Here is a 17,417-nt window from a genome sequence, read left to right as displayed (position 1 = left end):
TGCTCAGCCCGTGAGAAACCACCCCCTCAGGGCGGTCATCTTGGTCACCCCTGATACAGCCGAGAGTGGATCCGGAGAGGCTCCCCGAGTTGCCTGAGGTCACACAGCCTTGGCTAGAACTCTGGGCTCTTGCCGGAGTGGCGGCTCTACCCACAATGGCAGACTCAGCGCCCACCCTGCCTTGGCCCTCGCCCTTCTAACTCTGGGCTGGGCTTCCTCTCCCCAGAAGAGGGGCCCCTAGAGAGAGGGGCTTCCTCTCCCTACCCTCTCCTTGCAAAATCAACACCCCCCACCCCCGCCACCCAGTCCTACCTTGATCTAAAGGCCTCCTAGAAAATATGGCTCCCACAAAGGGGTAATGCCCCCCATGCCGAATATTTTTCGCTTCCCCAGCCTTAGACAATTTAACTCAAATTACATTTTGCACCAACCATTAGCCTGGGAAGGGCCCCATTAAGTTTTACTGGAATTAGATAATTACTTAATTTTTTTTTTCTTGCACTAATTGTAACAATCCTGAAATCAGGAAATGTAACTTCCCAGAAGTGATGGTCGGGTTTATGAAAGGGTCTTTGAGGTCTGAGTTTGGGGAAAAGGGTCCTGTTCAAGAAGCTGTGTGTAATATCTTAACTGCCTGGAAAGGACTGAAGAATAAAGGGGGGGGGAGGGTGCAGATTGGCTATTTCTTTAGGGCCACCAATTCAGAGCCCGTTCTCAGAGGGTTTGGGGAGGGGCTGGCAGTGGCTAAGTCCTTTCAGGGTCACCTTGGGGAGGTAAGAGGGCCTTTAAAGCACTGCTTTTGGCCAGAATCCTGCCTCTTTGTGTTAGGAAGGAGGGACAGGACCAAGGCTTCCAAGCTAGGAGGCTGCTGGACAGCTGTTGTTGATCCTGGAAGTGGAGATAAGTTCAGTTCTGCAGGAGGGGTTCCATCAGCCTGCCTGGAGAGCAGGAAAGGGAAGCAGCCCTTAGAAAGGGGGAGAGCTTTGGTTGTGGGGAGCAGACGTCTTGTCCCCATTGGAGGGGTGTACCAGTGCCCGCGACAGCATTTAATTTCTTTCCCAGCCTCTTGCACCTCCGTTCCTACAGTGAGCTTCTCCAGAATACCCCATATTTTTCTTGGAGTGTGATGTTGAGGTACAATGTTGGATGTTCATCTCCCAGTCCATTAGAGGTGGTAACGTGCATCAAAAGACGGCTTACCATCTGTGTGTGTGGCTGGCCACATGGTCTAACCATCGTGTCTCCACATCTTCTGATCGCCTTGATCTTTCCCTCTGTCTTGCTGGATGGGTGGTTAAGGAGTTGTTGAATCGCATTTGTTGTTGTTTTATTTTTCTGAGATGAATGGTTGTGATATCTGAACAGGGAGAGGTAAGAAAGAACAGGTTGTACCTGCTACGCTACTCAATATTTCAATCACTTATTCATTCACTTCATTACTCAGCAATGTTTATTGAGCACCTACCCTGTGCTAGCCACTCTGTGCTTCAGGCTAGAGCTATGAAGAGGAGAGAGAGAGGGAGAAGGAGAGAGGGAGGGAGGGAAGGAGGGAGGAAGAGAGAGCGAGAGGGAGAGCGAGAGCGAGAGCGAGAGAGAGAGAGAGAGAGAGAGAGACATTTCCTGCCCTCTAGTGGCTCATGGTTTAGGAGGAAGACAGATGTAATTATGGTATGGGATGTGAGTGAGCTACACTATTGCTATGGTCTCCTGCATAGCTTATAACTAATTAATAAGATCACACAAGAGAGCAAGAAGAAACTGGCTGGCCTCTCTCTTCTCTGCTCCCTGCTTCTCTACCAGCTACACTCTTACTATGCTGAACAGCATGGAGAGATTATTGTGATCCTAAATTCATCCAAATCAGGGCCTTCCTTCTTTGGACACACTTGAGACAAGTCATTAGGACCGGACAGGAAACGTGGACACTGTTGGACAGTTCCATCCCTTATAGAGAAATGCTTGTAACCAGACCCACAGAGCAACATCTTCAGCTACACCTGCTGGGAAAAAAACTGGCTATCCTTGTTATTGAGGCTGTCCTTGTACTGAGAGTTACTGGGACGGGATTTTATTTGGAGGGTGATAGGGAACCCTCATGACAGTTGACCGCAATGCTGTCTGGAGGCAGTTTGAATCTGCATGGCCCCGTGCACACTCACTGCCTCACAGCTGTCTCTGAACACTGAGTTTGTTCCTGGAGTCTGGAAAGAGGGAACATGATTGCATTGGCAGTAAGTGTCATCGCTGCGGATGCTGAGTTAACTGCCACAGGCACACATACTTGGCTCAGCCGTCCTGACCGCTCCCCTCTTTCTGACCCCTCCGTTTAAACAAGTCCCTTTTCCTGCCTTGGTCTTTCCAAGAAACTGGGAAAACCCACAGTGATCACATCTTTAGGTTAAGTTAGTATTTGGGTTAAAACACAGGTGTTAGATGGGAGTGACAGCAAATTAAAAGTCTTTACCACACATTAACATTTTAACTCACATTAATGGCAGTATATTCGTTATCTGGGCAACTGATAAGGCCCTAGGAAGTTCATATTAATGAGGGATAGAGTAACAGGAGGTTCTGCAGAGCCCCCAAGGCACCTAGTGGATTCACACGTAGCAGTTAGGCGGCCCTTCCTTGTCTCTGACTCTGGCTAAGGGCGTGCTTCTCTTTCCAGCTGCTGACCTCAACAGTGGGGACCCCCATCCAGAGCTGAAGTTCATGAAAACCCCAAAACCGTATGTATCACTGACACATCAGCAAACTCTCTATACCGCTCACCCCAGATATGGTGAGTTTCCATCTGAACTACTTCCTGGGGGCAAAAAAGACACCTCTTGGCGATCGTTTTGCACAGGTACCATCATCTTCATTTTACACGTGAGGAAACTGAGGCTCAAAGGAGGCTCAATGGCCCAAGATAGCTCAGTTGGCAGAGAGGGAATCGCAATGCAGTTGGCCTCCTCTGGGCTTCATTGACTTCTGGGATTGTGGGAATGCCAAGGTCCTCTCCGCACTTTGGGCAGTTCTAAATGGATGTATAAGTAGGCAGCATCTTTGATTCTAATGGAATCTCCTTAGGCCTGGGTATATCAGGATTCAGGGAACAAATTTATCTTCACTCACAGTACACCCTCCATCACTGGTGAGACTGTAATCATAAATCTCAATTTTTATCTCTCCACACAGAAGAAACCAGTCCTTTTAATCTAACCTTTAAAAAAAAATGTATTTATTTTGAGAGAGAAGTGGGGGGAGAGAGGGAGGGAGAAAGAGAATCCCAAGCAGGCTCCACGTTGTCAGCACAGAGCGGGGCTCGATCTCATGAACTCTGAGATCATGTTCTGAGCTGAAACCAAGAGTTGGATGCTTCACTGACTGAGCCACCCAGGTGCCCCTTAATCCAATCTCAAAAAACAAAACAAAACAAAACAAAAACCCACCCCAAACCCCTCAATAATAAATAATAATTTTCTTATCCAGAATTCTGACCCAGTCCTGAACACCCTTGAACTCATTCAGAAAGCAGTTTAGAACGCTTAAGGAAAAATTAGAGTGGTAATAGCCTTGTGTTTTCACATCTCTGAAGGAGGAGCTATGAATAGCCTAGTAGAGGGGAGGGGGCTGTTTAGGAGGGGGTAAAGAGTTTAGAATATCATAGTTGGAACAGACTAATAGGCTATTGTATTTCTGCACCTCCCATAAGGAGAGAACCTGCCTTCCCTTTTGAAATTTACACCAAATTTGAATGTTCTCACAAATGCAACATTTCCCCCTTCAAAATCAGAACCCGTTGATAACAATATGGGAAAATAAATGGGCACATTTGCATTCCATTTGTAGCTTTTGTAAATAGCAAAATTGTATATTAGCTAAAGAAAGAAAAGAAATATACCCAGGCAAGTGCTGTAAATGTTTCTGGGATTATCTGCTAGAGACCTTGGGAGGGACTTGGAATGGGCTCCACAGGGGAGCTGGAGGTAATAGCAGAAGGTGGGGGGTGGGGGAGGGCGGTGGTTCAGTATTTTTCTGGGATTTTTCCAAAGTCTTCAGTCAGGATTAAAGGTGGTTTTGAACCAAAACATGAAGTCAAGGACCAGATGGCAGAGATAAATGAAAAGGAATGTGCTCTCATGATTCTCAACAGTGCTTGAGCAAAATTACAACTGGGATGTCTGCATCAGCTCGTCCAACTTTGCCCAAACGCCAGCATGACTCCCTCTCCATGAGCATCCAAGGAAGCTGGCCCTTGTCAGCCATCCCTGGCTCTCCCTCTTGTATCACTTTTCCTAGCCTCTGTTTGGATCACAGACCTCTCCATTGTCAGAGCTGGAAAGTTGGGTAGAGAGCATGCCCCCTGTCCATTCCCTCACTCAACAAGTATTGCTGCATCACCTATGGTGTGTCTGGAATTATGCTAGAAGCCCGCGCGGCAGTGGTGAACTGCAGGCACAGTTTCTGCCCTTGTGGAGCTCGGGGTCCCATGGGATTTTACAGATAGAGACTGCTGGGACCCAGAGATCAAGGGACAACCCACAGGCCCATTGCTAGTTTTAGAGTTTTAGAGCTGAGAACAGGATCCTCTCTGTCTTGTCCCCTAGCTAAACTCCATGCCAGGTGTCCCACACATACACAATTTCATCTCGTTTTTCATGACATTTCGAGGAGATTGTAAGCTCCCAAGGGGTAGAGAGCTTTATTCCTCTTCTGGTCCCACATTATCTAGTGCTGTAGAAACCCAATGAACACCGGTTCCCCCCATGGCCAGTTTCAAGCCACCAACATCATGTCATTGAAGGCAATGTTGGGAAGGGTGTGCAGTGGCACACCATGGTATAGTATGTCCATCACATACGTATGATAAATGAAATCATTTCAAGGGCATAGGTAGTAGTAAAAGGTAGAAAATAAAATTAGGAACTGATGAGTTCTGAGTACGTATGTGCTCACGTATGTGAGTACGTACGTTTGTGTTTAATAAGTTTATTTAGTGGGAGTTTACATGGCTCTGTTTAGCAATCAGCATGGGTCACCGTCAGCACAATACTGGTGAGCAGTGGCAACAATGAACTTGGTGAGCATGCTTGGTGAAATACCATTTTTTTATTAAAAAATTTTTTTTTACATTTTTATTTATTTTTGAGAGACAGAGAGAGACAGAGCACAAGTGGGGGAGGGGCAGAGAGAGAATGAGACACAGAATCCAAAGCAGGCTCCACGCTCTGAGCTGTCAGCACAGAGCCCGACGTGGGGCTTGAACTCACAAACTGTGAGATCATGACCTGAGCTAAAGTCGGACGCTCAACCGACTGAGCCACCCAGGTGCCCTGGTGAAATATCATTTAAAGAAAAATTTTTAAAGTGTTTATTTTATTTTTGAGAGAGAGAGAGAGAGAATGAGAGAGAGTGATCGGGGCGGGGGGGGGGGGGCAGAGAGAGGGAGACACAGAATCCTAAGCAGGCTCCAGGCTCTGAGCTGTCAGCACAGAGCCCAACGTGGGGCTTGAACTCACAGACCAGGAGATCATGACCTGAGCCAAAGTCGGACACTTAACTGACTGAGCTACCCAGGCGCCCCAGTGAAGTAACATCTCTACAGCAAACTCCAGATGGGATAGTCTTCAAAGCGGTGGCAGCATTCAGTGGAATATCGACCTGCTAGGATCTTGGCATAAAGCAGTGGCCAAAGGAGAGTGCCCTGGGACCCAAATGCATTTCTTGCAAAATGTCCCTTTGGGCGTCGTCTTCTACCTCTCCCTGCCTCAGAGTCTTTGTGGTTGCACATCCTCTCTCCCCAGTTCCCCCAGTCTGGTTGGACAAAGCAGACTGGGAAACTGCAGGGAGATCTAGAGACAGTGGTTTTTTTGGGCTGCATGAGTGTATTTGGATTAGGTTAAGCGGCAAGCAACAGTGAACCCTAAATGCCAATGGCTTATTCGAAACAAGTTTATTTCTCTGTCCTGTGCAAATGCCCAAGGAGGCAGGCAGGGCTGGCTTTTGGCCAGGGTGCTCCTGATGTCCTTAGGATTCAGGTCCTTCCAGCTTTCCCTTTGATGAGGCTCTTCCTCATGGCTCATCGCATCCAGATTCCAAGCAGTAGAATGGAGGAAGAGATAAAAAAGCAAGGAAACTTCCTGAAACCTACCACACGGTGCTTCTGCTTAGTCCCCTTCAGCCAGAAGAATGCTGTCACACGGCCTCACCCAGCTGCAGGGCAGGCATGAAGCAGACCTTGATTCTGGCTCTCTGGGCGCTCAGCTCAATAGTCCATTATGCAACAAGGGCAGCGCAGATGTGAGGGGTAAGTGCCGGGATCTGCCGCAAAGGCAACGAAGAGACCACTCACCGCAGGGTTTTTCTCTCCCGTCTTCAGCTCTGCACACCAGTCCTCATTAGCCCTGCCTTCAGATAATTGTGCGGACTGACCAGAAATGCCCGAGCCCGTGGCAACAGAGCTGTTTCTGAAGCTGAGTTCCACGTTGTTGATGTCTTCCTGTTTCTCCGCTCCCTAGTTTGCCACATTTATCTCTTTGTTATCGCCCTAGGGAGGCAGCACAGTGATCTGAATTAAGCAGATCTTTCTATTCGAATGCTTTGACATCTACGGCTTCCCTGACCCTGGAAAGTACCCTCTGAGGACTAGTCAATTCCTAGAGATAGTAAGGGTTCTGCCTGGGAGTATGCCTTTCGTATGCAAACCAGCCAATCCAGAGCCCAGAGCCCATCTACCTCCTCTGTGGACTCTCATTCTCTGGGCCACGATTTCTGTGCCCTCATCACCCCAAGGCCTCATACCAGACAGCCAGAAACAGCCCCTGTGCCCCAGAGTCCCCTGAAATTACACAAACAAGTGAATCCTAAGCCTGACCCACCTGGTCCTTCCCGTGAAAACCACAATAAAGGCTCTTGCCCACGTTTTCTTCCCACTCCTTTGCCTCCTGAAGGACGCTGTGGCCCTGTGTGGCACGGCCTGTGCTCTCCTCGCGGGAGCTGTAACAAAGCATCTTTTCGATGGTCACGGTCTCCTGATCACTGGCTTCACCACAGCTGAATTATAATAACACCTACATTTAAAGACATGGTTTGGGGTAGAGCTTCTTGGAACAGGACCGGGTTTTTATTCGCTTTTAAGTGTCATTGACTGCAAAGCACCCACTAGTGGGCATTTCACACCGAGCGCTGCTCACCATGCCTGTCACCCCTAAACCCTCTTCATCGAGGGGAGTCCCTGATCACACACACAGATGCTGCAAAACATGGAACTGCTGTGAATGTTTCTAAACGTTTGTCTTCGGCTTCTGTGCTTGTCTCAGCATGGACCAGGAAGGTACAGTTCACACACCAGCGCTGGCCCCTGTGCCACACCTTGAAAGGTCCTGACGGGAGCTGATGTTGAGATCACACTGATTCCTGTTTGGAACTTTGCTTTTTCCGTGATATTGATCTAAGTTCCTGTCTTCTTGATATTAAATGGGGGAGATAATAACACTTACTTAGCTCATGAGTTTTGGTAAGAAGGTAACGCAAGTACTTAGGAGGATGCCTGCATAAAGTAAGTGTTCGTTACAGCCGGGCTTTTGTTTATTATTTAGGATAATGCAAAAAGAGAAAAGATACACAGTATGTAAAATGCAAGGCGTGGTTATCTCCGGGTGGTGAAATTTGGGTTGCTTTTTATTTTCTCCACACTTTTTTCCACTTTATACGTTTTCTACAATGACCATAAATTACTCTGTGATCAGGAAAAAAAAAAGTCATTACAATTTGTTGCGCCTGTTTTCTCTGCCTTGAATTTTTTTCTGCCAGAATTTAATATTCTTTCTTAATAACCCAATAGAAACACACGTATTTAGTAAAGAAAATTGGTTTTGCAATTTCTTTCTTTGATGTTTTGTGAGCAGCTGCCTAATATTCACACTGCCGTTTCTGGTGAAGGAAAACACAATCCATAAAACTTTGCCCACCGGCATTGGGAGCCCTGGAGATGCTTTCCTCTCGTTCTCACCTGATGCCACCCGCTCAGCATGGAACCCGGACTTCTCTGTGGCTCTGTGTCACAGCCAAGTCCCAGCTTCTGGACCAAAGGGGTGACTGGTGTGCAGGGAGAGAAGGAAGTAGCCTCCCACCCACACGATGCTTCAAATCACCCAGCTCCTGGGGCTGAAGGGACTGACTCTCCTCTCCATTCTCACCATGGCTCACACTCTGCCACTGAAAGTTTAGTGCAGGTGACTGTACTGAAGATGTATTAAAATGAGGGGCAGAGGGGGAAAGACAAACATGAGGGACATAATCAAGACATCTTTCCTTTTCAAATCCTCACACATAAAGTCCTTGCATCTCATTGTACACAGCTCTCTTTGAGAAGAATGACCCTCACTTTGAATGCAGCTATGTGACCACTTCCTATTTTGGAATATCTAACCCCTCCCCACTTTTTTTTTTTTTTTTTGGTGGGAAGAAATTTATTGAGATGAAAAAAGAAGGCGATAATTTAAGATCCCCCAGACTTTTTTTTTAAATCTGAACAGTAAAATCCAAATTGTCTCAAACTCTTCCAAATTCTAAAGGCATTATTACTACGTAACATTTATTATCGTTAACACTTTTGGGAGAAAGATTATCTTTACGGCTTAGTAGTGTTGCATGTTTCATTTCGTTTCGTTTTGTTTTGTTTTGTTCTTGTTGTTGTTACAAATATCCTTCAGAGTGCTTTGGGATCCCGTGTATAACTAAAGCTTAAGAGCAGATGTTCACCAACAGGGAGATGATTTTGATAATTTTAAATGATTATGGAGATTTGTAGCTGTGTATCTGCCTTTATATCCACATATTATTGGTAATAGCTAGCATTTATTTGCTTCCAAGCCCGCTGGTCAGTAACAGAACCCCAGTCATAGCCTTGATCCAATGGAAGAAATATGGTCCATTTTGCAGGTTTCTGGAAATTCACTGACATGACAAGTAAGTTCTGGGTCATTCTTTCTTCTGAAAACAGGTTCGTAAATTTTCCTGAGTGGCCCTGGGAGCAGCCATGGCCTCCAGCCACCTGACATCACCAGAGGTAAATTGGGCACATAACAGCAGTCCCTGTGAGCATTTAAGTTACTCACATACTGAGTCAGAAAAATGCTATGTGATTTTCCCAGTACAGCAGAACATACGTCCAAGAGAGATTAGGAAGGCCAACTTGATCTTTCAGTTTTATTCCAAAGGAAAATGCCAGGGTCTCAGATCCAGAAAGGCCCCAGAGAGGCTTATTATACTTCTCTAAATGCCCATAAGATCCTTGGCCAAACTCTCTAAATTTTACCAGAGGGACACACTGGCTCACGTCCATGGATTCAGCTGTTTGTGTGGATTGTGGTTCTTGAGTGCTCGGGGGCGGTCAAAACGGACGACGAACCACTGACAGCTGGATTCAGAACGCTTTCTTTACAATATCCTTCCTTTTGCCTTGTTCTCTGTGTGAATAATCCCTAGTGTGGACCATTTAAGATGAGTCTTGTAGTACTTATTTGGCACTTAATTTTGTACTTAAAAGGTATAAAGGGCTTCATCTGGCTTTTTCTTTTACTTTTTTTAAAGTTTATTTCTGTATTTTGAAAGTGAGAGAGAGTGGGGCAGGGGCAGAGAGAGAGAGAGAGAGAGAGAGAGAGAGAGAGAATCCTAAGCAGGCTCCGTGCTGCCAGTGCAGAGCCCGATGTGGGGCTCAAACCCACTAAGCCATGAGATTATGACCTGAGCCAAAACCAAGAGTCAGACGCTCAACTGACTGAGCCACCCAGGCGTCCCCATCTGGCTTTTTCTAAGGAGCTCCCACAGTTCTAGTATTGCCACCCTACCTTTCCACCTGAATTGCCAACTTCTTGGTTCTCTTTTATTTTCTGTAGTGAGGCTCCTTTCAAAAGAAAACGTTCTCTTATGGTTCCAGGCCCAGCAAAGGGGGGGGGCACATCTTCCCCTCCTCTTTCTTACCTCCTGTTTGCTTGCCCCAGGGGCAGGCGTCCTCCTTGCAGGATGAGGGTCCTCATGGCTTAGATGGAGCCTCGCCCTGGCAGAGGTGTGTGCACAAAGGAAGAAAATAACGGCAGCACTATATTCATTTCAAGATCCATTAGGGGCATGCACTGGGCGAGGAAACCAATGGGAAAGAGGAAGCTGATGGAAAAGAACTTCTTTTGCTCTGTTTCTAGAATGTAATTGACCACAAATAATGATGTGGTGGAAATCACTAAGCAGCATCCACTTTAAAAGGTAGAGAAATGTAAAAAGCATATCCAACAAACATTTTCGTTGTCATTTCCAAAGCGTAGCTAAAAAAAAAAAAAAGATAATTGCTTAAAAAGATAACTGCCACTTTGTTCCTTTTTTCTGCTCACAGCAGAGTACCTGCTGGGATCCAGGACTATAGCACGTAGCTAGCCATCGTGAGAGCCAGACGCTTTGTGCAAAGCAGGAATTAAGTATCAATAATATTGATGATTCATCATAATTTGCTAGATAGTAGAAAACCATTTTACAGTTTTGCTTTCAGAAGCCAGTAAAGAGAAGGCTTCCGTTGGGAGTGGTTAACCACTCGAAAGTGATCCTTGTCCACTGACAAAACACGATGTAAAAGGTATTTTGAGAGAAGACGTGGAGAAGAGAATAGTTTTGATATTTGTAAAATAGTCTCTGCAGAATCAATCCTTCCTGTGCTGTCATACAGGTTGGGGATTTATGGGCCGTTCCGCAAAAGGAGGAATTTATCTCTCTTTATCCCTCATTTGATTTCTTTCATGCGATCAATCCAGGGTGTTCTCATCCTCACTCATTTGGTTGACTTTTCTGGGCTTTTGCAATCGCTGAGAGGGGCCACCAGGTGGCGCCGTGCTAGACAAGGGTCTCCAAAAATGAAATGGAATTACAGGGCTGAGCCGGTGCGGGGTGGATCCTGGGCCAGGGAGGGTCAAAAAGAGAGATTGAGGGAATGTGAACAGAGAGAGCACAGGAGCACCCGAGGGACAAGAACCTTGCATTTTGCTTATTGACCTGTGTTTGACTCACGGAAGCCAGTTTCCATCAGCCGGTTTTCAAGTTTGTAACTGGGATCGAGATGAGAAGTAGACATAGCATCTCCAGCAATCAGTATTCAAGACAAGCACAACAGGAGATGACCATGGGTCACCTAAAACTGGTTGGAAGATCCAAGTTATCTCTGCAGCGGGGTCCTTTTATTAATGCCCCTTCCAGCCTTGGTGGAGGAGGTAGGTTTGAGCAGTTCTTCAGATAATCCATAATGGAAATCAATAATAGATGGACACTTTGCACTATCGGTGAAAATCAATGCAGCGTCCCTGATTTGGGCACAACAACAGTAGATGTGCATTTCCAGCTATTCAAATTGAAGAGTTAGAAGATATGAAATGTTTCCACTTTCCCAGTTATCCCGACATATAATTAGACCAAGAATCAGCCTTTCTCTTGGTGCCTTTCCCCCCTCCCCCAAGGAAGGTATATAAAACTGCAAATCTGCTCGCTTCCTAGGGAACGGAGGACGGGGGTGATATTAATACGGCATCCATGTCCTTACAGCTCATGCACTGGCCATGAGGCACTATTTGGTATCATCCCTTTATGTGCCCACCACTGTGCCCAGTGCTATGGTATTAAGAAATAGAAATCAGAACTCTTCCCCCAGAGTCTTTGGAAAAGATCCCTGATTCAATTATGGGGTGACGCTTGTCACATGTTGCACAGATATAGCTGCACCCAACCCCTCATTAACTTAATGGATTCCTATCGTCAGTCCCCCAGGGATGTAGAATTGAAGCTACTGCAATTCATGGTGAGTGCAGAGTATTTATAAGTGTGTCTCCCACTGCTCCCAGGTTCTGAAGGCAGGAGAGCTCTGGTCCTGTGGCAGATAAGGAGGAAGTGAACACCGTTCCCACAAGCTGTCACTGTTTGTTCATTCATTTATGCTTTTTATGACACCTCGTTTTGCTTCCCAAGAAGAGAAGGCTTATTGATTTTTGCATTTTGTCCATCTTGGAGTTCCTGCTGGCCCATTTTGTATGACTTTTTTTTTTTTTTTGTAGTAAGGATGTGTTGCTTTTGGGTCACCTGTCTGAGGCAGTTGGCTTTGCTTAGGCAATGCTTTTTTTTTTTCTTTCCTTTTTTCCATGTTCAGAGGCAATAACTGTTCTCCACTGTCTTTCTCTGAAGTGTGAATCATGGGTCATAAACTCATAGCCCAAGTTTAATCCGAGCCTCCCAAATATTTTCTTGGACTAGCCAAGTGTTTGAAAATGTTTTTGAGACTGAAAACCTCGAGGGGACCACAGGCTTCCCAGCTCTCAATAGGCTCCACCACTCCCTGTCGTTGTACATCTAGTCTGATTCACACGCTGTGATCTCTGCCTGGCTCCAGGGCCATCTGGGAACTGGATCAACATGATACCTGCATCATTAGGAAAAAGAACCTAGAAAGTGTGTACCTCACTAAGGATGGGTTAGCATCTTCTCACATAATAGATATTAAATGGGGGAGAATCCCCTATACTGTTCAGAGAGGGTAGATCGGAACAGCACCTCTGGAGGCCAATTTGGCGATATATGGAAGCCCTGTTATACGAGGCACTTATACGAGAATTGATGATCAGTGAGAATACAAGTGTGCAGACCCACCAGGAAGGAGGTCTGCACCTCCTGCACAGTCTGCATGCCCTGGAAGCAGTTAGCAGTATGATTTACAGAGAGGAGTGGAGGCCTCTCGTTAACCAAACAAGTCCATTAATTGAAGTTGAAAACATCCCATAACATAACAGAAGTGTTTAAAGAGAGAATTCCTTCAACCTAACAACCCCACCCATCTCTAGAAATTTTTTTCCTTAGGAAGTACATAATTGAACGTGGACACTTCTAGACACATGATGTTTATGACAATGTCATTTATAGAAATGAGATATTGAGAATAACCTAATGGCTGGCAATAGGCCTTCATGAACAAATCATGTGACAGCTATCCAGTGGAATACAATGTTGTCACTAGCAGTCATAAATAGGTGATATTTATATCATCATAAATAGGTGATATATCGAAGTTGTTTTTAATTTTAGTAAGTTGAAGATTATAGAACAATATGACCCCAGTTTTGCAACTATTAACATGCACATGGATGCACGGTGTGGTGAGCATCCTTCAAAATGGCACCCAGGTATGTCTGCCTCCTGGTGTTGCAGCCTTGTATAACCCTCTTCCTGTGAGAAACTTGTTTCTAACCAATAGAATACAGCAACACTGAGGGGATGTCAGTTCCGTGATTAGGCTACAAAAGATTGTGACTTTTGTCTTGCATTTGGGCTCTCTATGCTGCCTTTTTGGCTTGTTCACATTGGTGAAGACAGCCACTATGTCAGAAAGGCCCACCTGGCAGGGAACGGTGGGGGGGGGGGGGTGAGGGTGGAGGTGGTGGCTTCTAGCCAGCAGCCAGTGGGGAACTGAGGCCTTCAGCCAGTAGCCCATAGGGAACTGAATCTTGCAAATAACCATTGAGTGAGCTTCCCCTATTGAGCCTCCAGATGAGACCCTACTCTGGACAACATTTTGATTGCAGATTTTGGGAGACTCTTAAAAAGAGGATCCAACTTAGCTGTGTCTAGATTCCTGATTCACAGAAACTGAAATAATAAATGTGTGTTGTTTTGAGCTACTAAGCTTGTGGTAATTTGTTACGTAGCAATAGATAACTAACACCCCAGGTGAGAGATCTAGAGGTATATATAGGAAAATAGTAGACATCAATGTGTCTGGATGGCATAAATCCAGCATTCTTAAAACGTTTGGGGGCTACACATCACTTAGATGCAGCACTGACAGGCTTTTATATTTTATTCTGATGAAAACATTGAGATTTTGACATTGTCATTGAGTAAACAGAAGGGTGACTTAACAGTTTACAATTTATTTGGCTGATTTCATATACTTATGACAGAGCTATCATGTCTCTGAGACACACTCTATATTTATGGTGGAAATTGTGATTTGGGGTGACTTTAATTCACATTTCCCCCCTTCTCTTCATTGTAGGTTGGGTTCTCTGAAACAGAGTTTGGTTTGCAAGACGTTCATCAGGGTTCAACACCTGTGAAAGGAAGGGAAGGGAACAGGATTGGGCAGAAAAGAGAACTGAATCACAGTGTCCACTAATACAGCTTCATCTAATTGGGGCTGGGAGGACTCTGGAGCAAATATTGTCCATCAGACGTGTCTTGAATGGGACTGAAATGGCAGAGCCTCTATAGCCCAGCTTTCTGGGCCACTGGATGCAAGCTGCCCCCAAAGGGAGTGACATCTGCTTGGGGGCTGTCTGTCCCTGACACAGAAAAGGAAGGAGCTGACACTGGAGCTGCTAACTGCATTTTCTGGACACCATATCTTTCTTTGAATAGGGCTTGGGGCAGCTCATTTCTCTGTGAACCACAGTAAAAAAGAGGTAAAGGGAGCAAGGCTGGGTTGGGGGTTGGGAGTGGGGGAGTGGTGCTATGTGGACCTAACAAAAGCTTGGCCAACTACATGGGGAACTCTTGACTATGTTTGGCCAACCAGAGATTTTTCCCCATTGAGTGGAAAGTGACAGATATTATACTCCTCACAATGGGTCATTGGTTGTATTACCCTAGGAAAGACATGCCCTTGGGTGAGGTCACTCTCTGCAGCTGAGAAAACCTGGAGGAGTTGACAGCTGGAAGTTGTCCTCTGAGAGCAATCTTCACAGCTGCAGGAACAAGCCTTCTCTTCCATAGGGATCTTAGTGGATGTCTCTGTGTCCACAGTCCACTATTTGCACCACCAGACTCACTTCTTCACGTACATTCTCAAGCAGCTCTGCCGAGATCCCAGAGTGCTGCTCCCCTCCTGTGGAAAATTTAGGAGAAAAAGATTAGAAGGGCCTATGACAGCTGGTCTTGGGGCCCCACCTGGAACTCATTGTTCTCTAGATTTCCCCCACCATCAGTTAGTACCTCTGCTGGTCTCAGTGGCTTACCTGATAAAGTGGTCCAGAGGTCTGAGTCCCTTGTCGCCGTTCCTTCTTAGGCCAGGGTTGTGCACCATCCCCTCACCTTCACATTTGGAAGGGAAGACCAGCTGACAGGCACTGAGTAGATAACCTGGAGCTCTACCTCTCCTCACATTCAGGGACAGTTTTCTCTGTCAAAATGGAGATTCCTTGCTTTTCTTCTTTGTCTCTGGACTGAAGGAGTTTGAAGTGCCCATGTGGCAATCATAACCTACAATTCAATAGCATTCTTGCTCTGCCTCTGGCAAAAGTGTGCCCCTTTTGGCAAAAAGGACCTCTAACTCTGAAGAGCACAGTTACAGGGATGGGAAGCACAAAGTTCTCCAGCAGGTCACTGAGAGGGATGTTAAGTAAGATCATTCCTCTTTCCACCTCTTGGTTCCCAGACCCATGCATTCTTCTCATTGGGCACACAATGCCATATAAAGGTCTTTAATTTAATGTGTATACTGCATCCTGGAGAATGGTACCCCATCCTCATGAAGTATTGTGTTTAAGCGGTGTTTCAACTGAATATTCAACAAGCCATTCCGTTGCTCTATAAGGCTGGCAGCTTCTGGGTGGTGCATTATGTAATATGACCAGTGGATTCCATATGAGCCAACTTCCACACCTCCTTTGCTGCAAAGTGTGCCTCTTATGATGCAATGTTATGTAAGATCCCTCGTTGGTGGATCAAACATTTTAAGCCCTTGGAGAGTGGTGCTAGCTGAGGCCATGTGGACAAGAAAGGCAAAACTATACTTGGAATATACGTCTATTCCTCTTAAAAAGGATCTCTAGCTCTTCCAGAATGGAAGAATTTAAGTGGCCAGCTGTATATTCTTTAAACTATATTGCCATATTAGGCACTCAGGGTTTTCTCGGTGGCTGGCAAATGGACCCTTGGTAGCAGCAGTAGTTTACCAACCTTGGTAAGTGGGATCCCATGCTGTTGGGATCATGCATAGCATTCACGCCTCCCTCTGTGGCCACTCTATTCATGTGCCTATTGTATGAGCACTGGGGTGACCAATAACTCAGGATGGATGATTCAAATGGCTGAGTCATTTTGTCTTGTTGGTTGTTTTGTGCCTCATTCATGGTGGGTGCTCATTGGTAGATGTTAACATTTGATGTAAAGATCTTCACACCTTGTGTCCACTACCATATGCCCATCCACATGCCACTACCCAAATCTCTTTGTTCTCAATCTCCAAATCTTTGTGTCCAGGCTACCGACCACTCAGCCAGACTAATCACACTAACTACGAGCCATATATATTCTCACCTTTGGCCACTTATCCTTCTGTACAAAGAGGACACTGAAGCATGCTGCTGGAAATGCTACTTGTCGGAAGAATTTTCCTCACCGCTGTCTTTCAAGACTCCCTGGAGTGAGGCTCTAGTGCAACCATCATCCAGTTTTTGCTCACATCTATGTACCAAACTGTCTTAGTCAGCTCAGACTACTATAACAAAATATCAGAAACTGTGTGGCTTAAACAATAGACATTTATTTTCTCACAGGTTCAGTTCTTGGTGAGGGCTCTTTACGTGGCTTTCAGACAGCTGCCTTCGCTCTGTATCCTCACATGGTAGAGAGAGGAGTTTTGGTGCTTCTTCCTTTTTTATAAGGGCACTTATCCCATCACAAGGGACACACCCTCATGACCTCATCTAAACCTAATTACTTCCCAATGACCCCACCTTGAATACCATCACATTGAGGGTAAGTCTTCAACGTATGAATTCTGAGGGTATGTAAGCATGCAGTCCATGGTACTGATCCATCTATAAACCAAGGTTTGTTGTTTTCTTCCTTTAACCAGTTATACGTGGTTCCAATACAGCTGCAGACATGAGCTAAGGGAGGAGTCATAGACACCTGGGCAATCTGTTCCTGCAGCTTCCTTGTGCCCTCTGGGCACACTTCTTTTCTGTTTTATGATGGGCTGCTGCTGGGCCAGCCCAACCTTAGGACGTGGTGGGTCTGAGAGACTTAGATCATGATGGAAAGTTCTGGATCCACTCAAAGTATGCAATGTTTCAATTTACCCAGTCTGTAGGCTGGAACAGTAATGTCAGGTGTGGCATATGATACCTCCAGAACTCGATGAAGCCTACCAGGCACTATGTTTCCTTCCTTCTTCATGGCTGGAGATATAAATGTAATACTTTATCTTTTACTTGGAAGGATGGAAGGAGATGTCTTGGCATGCCCCCGACCACTGTCACCCTAAACATTGTATTGATGTAGCAGGCCCTGCATAGGCACAGTTTACCTTCCACCATCAGGACCATGTGTCATACCAAAGCATCCAGTGTGCTAGCCAACGCTTTCTTATCTGGCCCAATTATCATAATGTAATCAATGTAGAA

This window comes from Felis catus, chromosome B3 (genome assembly GCF_018350175.1).
Source record: "Felis catus isolate Fca126 chromosome B3, F.catus_Fca126_mat1.0, whole genome shotgun sequence".
Lineage (NCBI taxonomy): Eukaryota > Metazoa > Chordata > Mammalia > Carnivora > Felidae > Felis > Felis catus.
Note: the sequence above shows the minus strand (reverse complement) of the source record.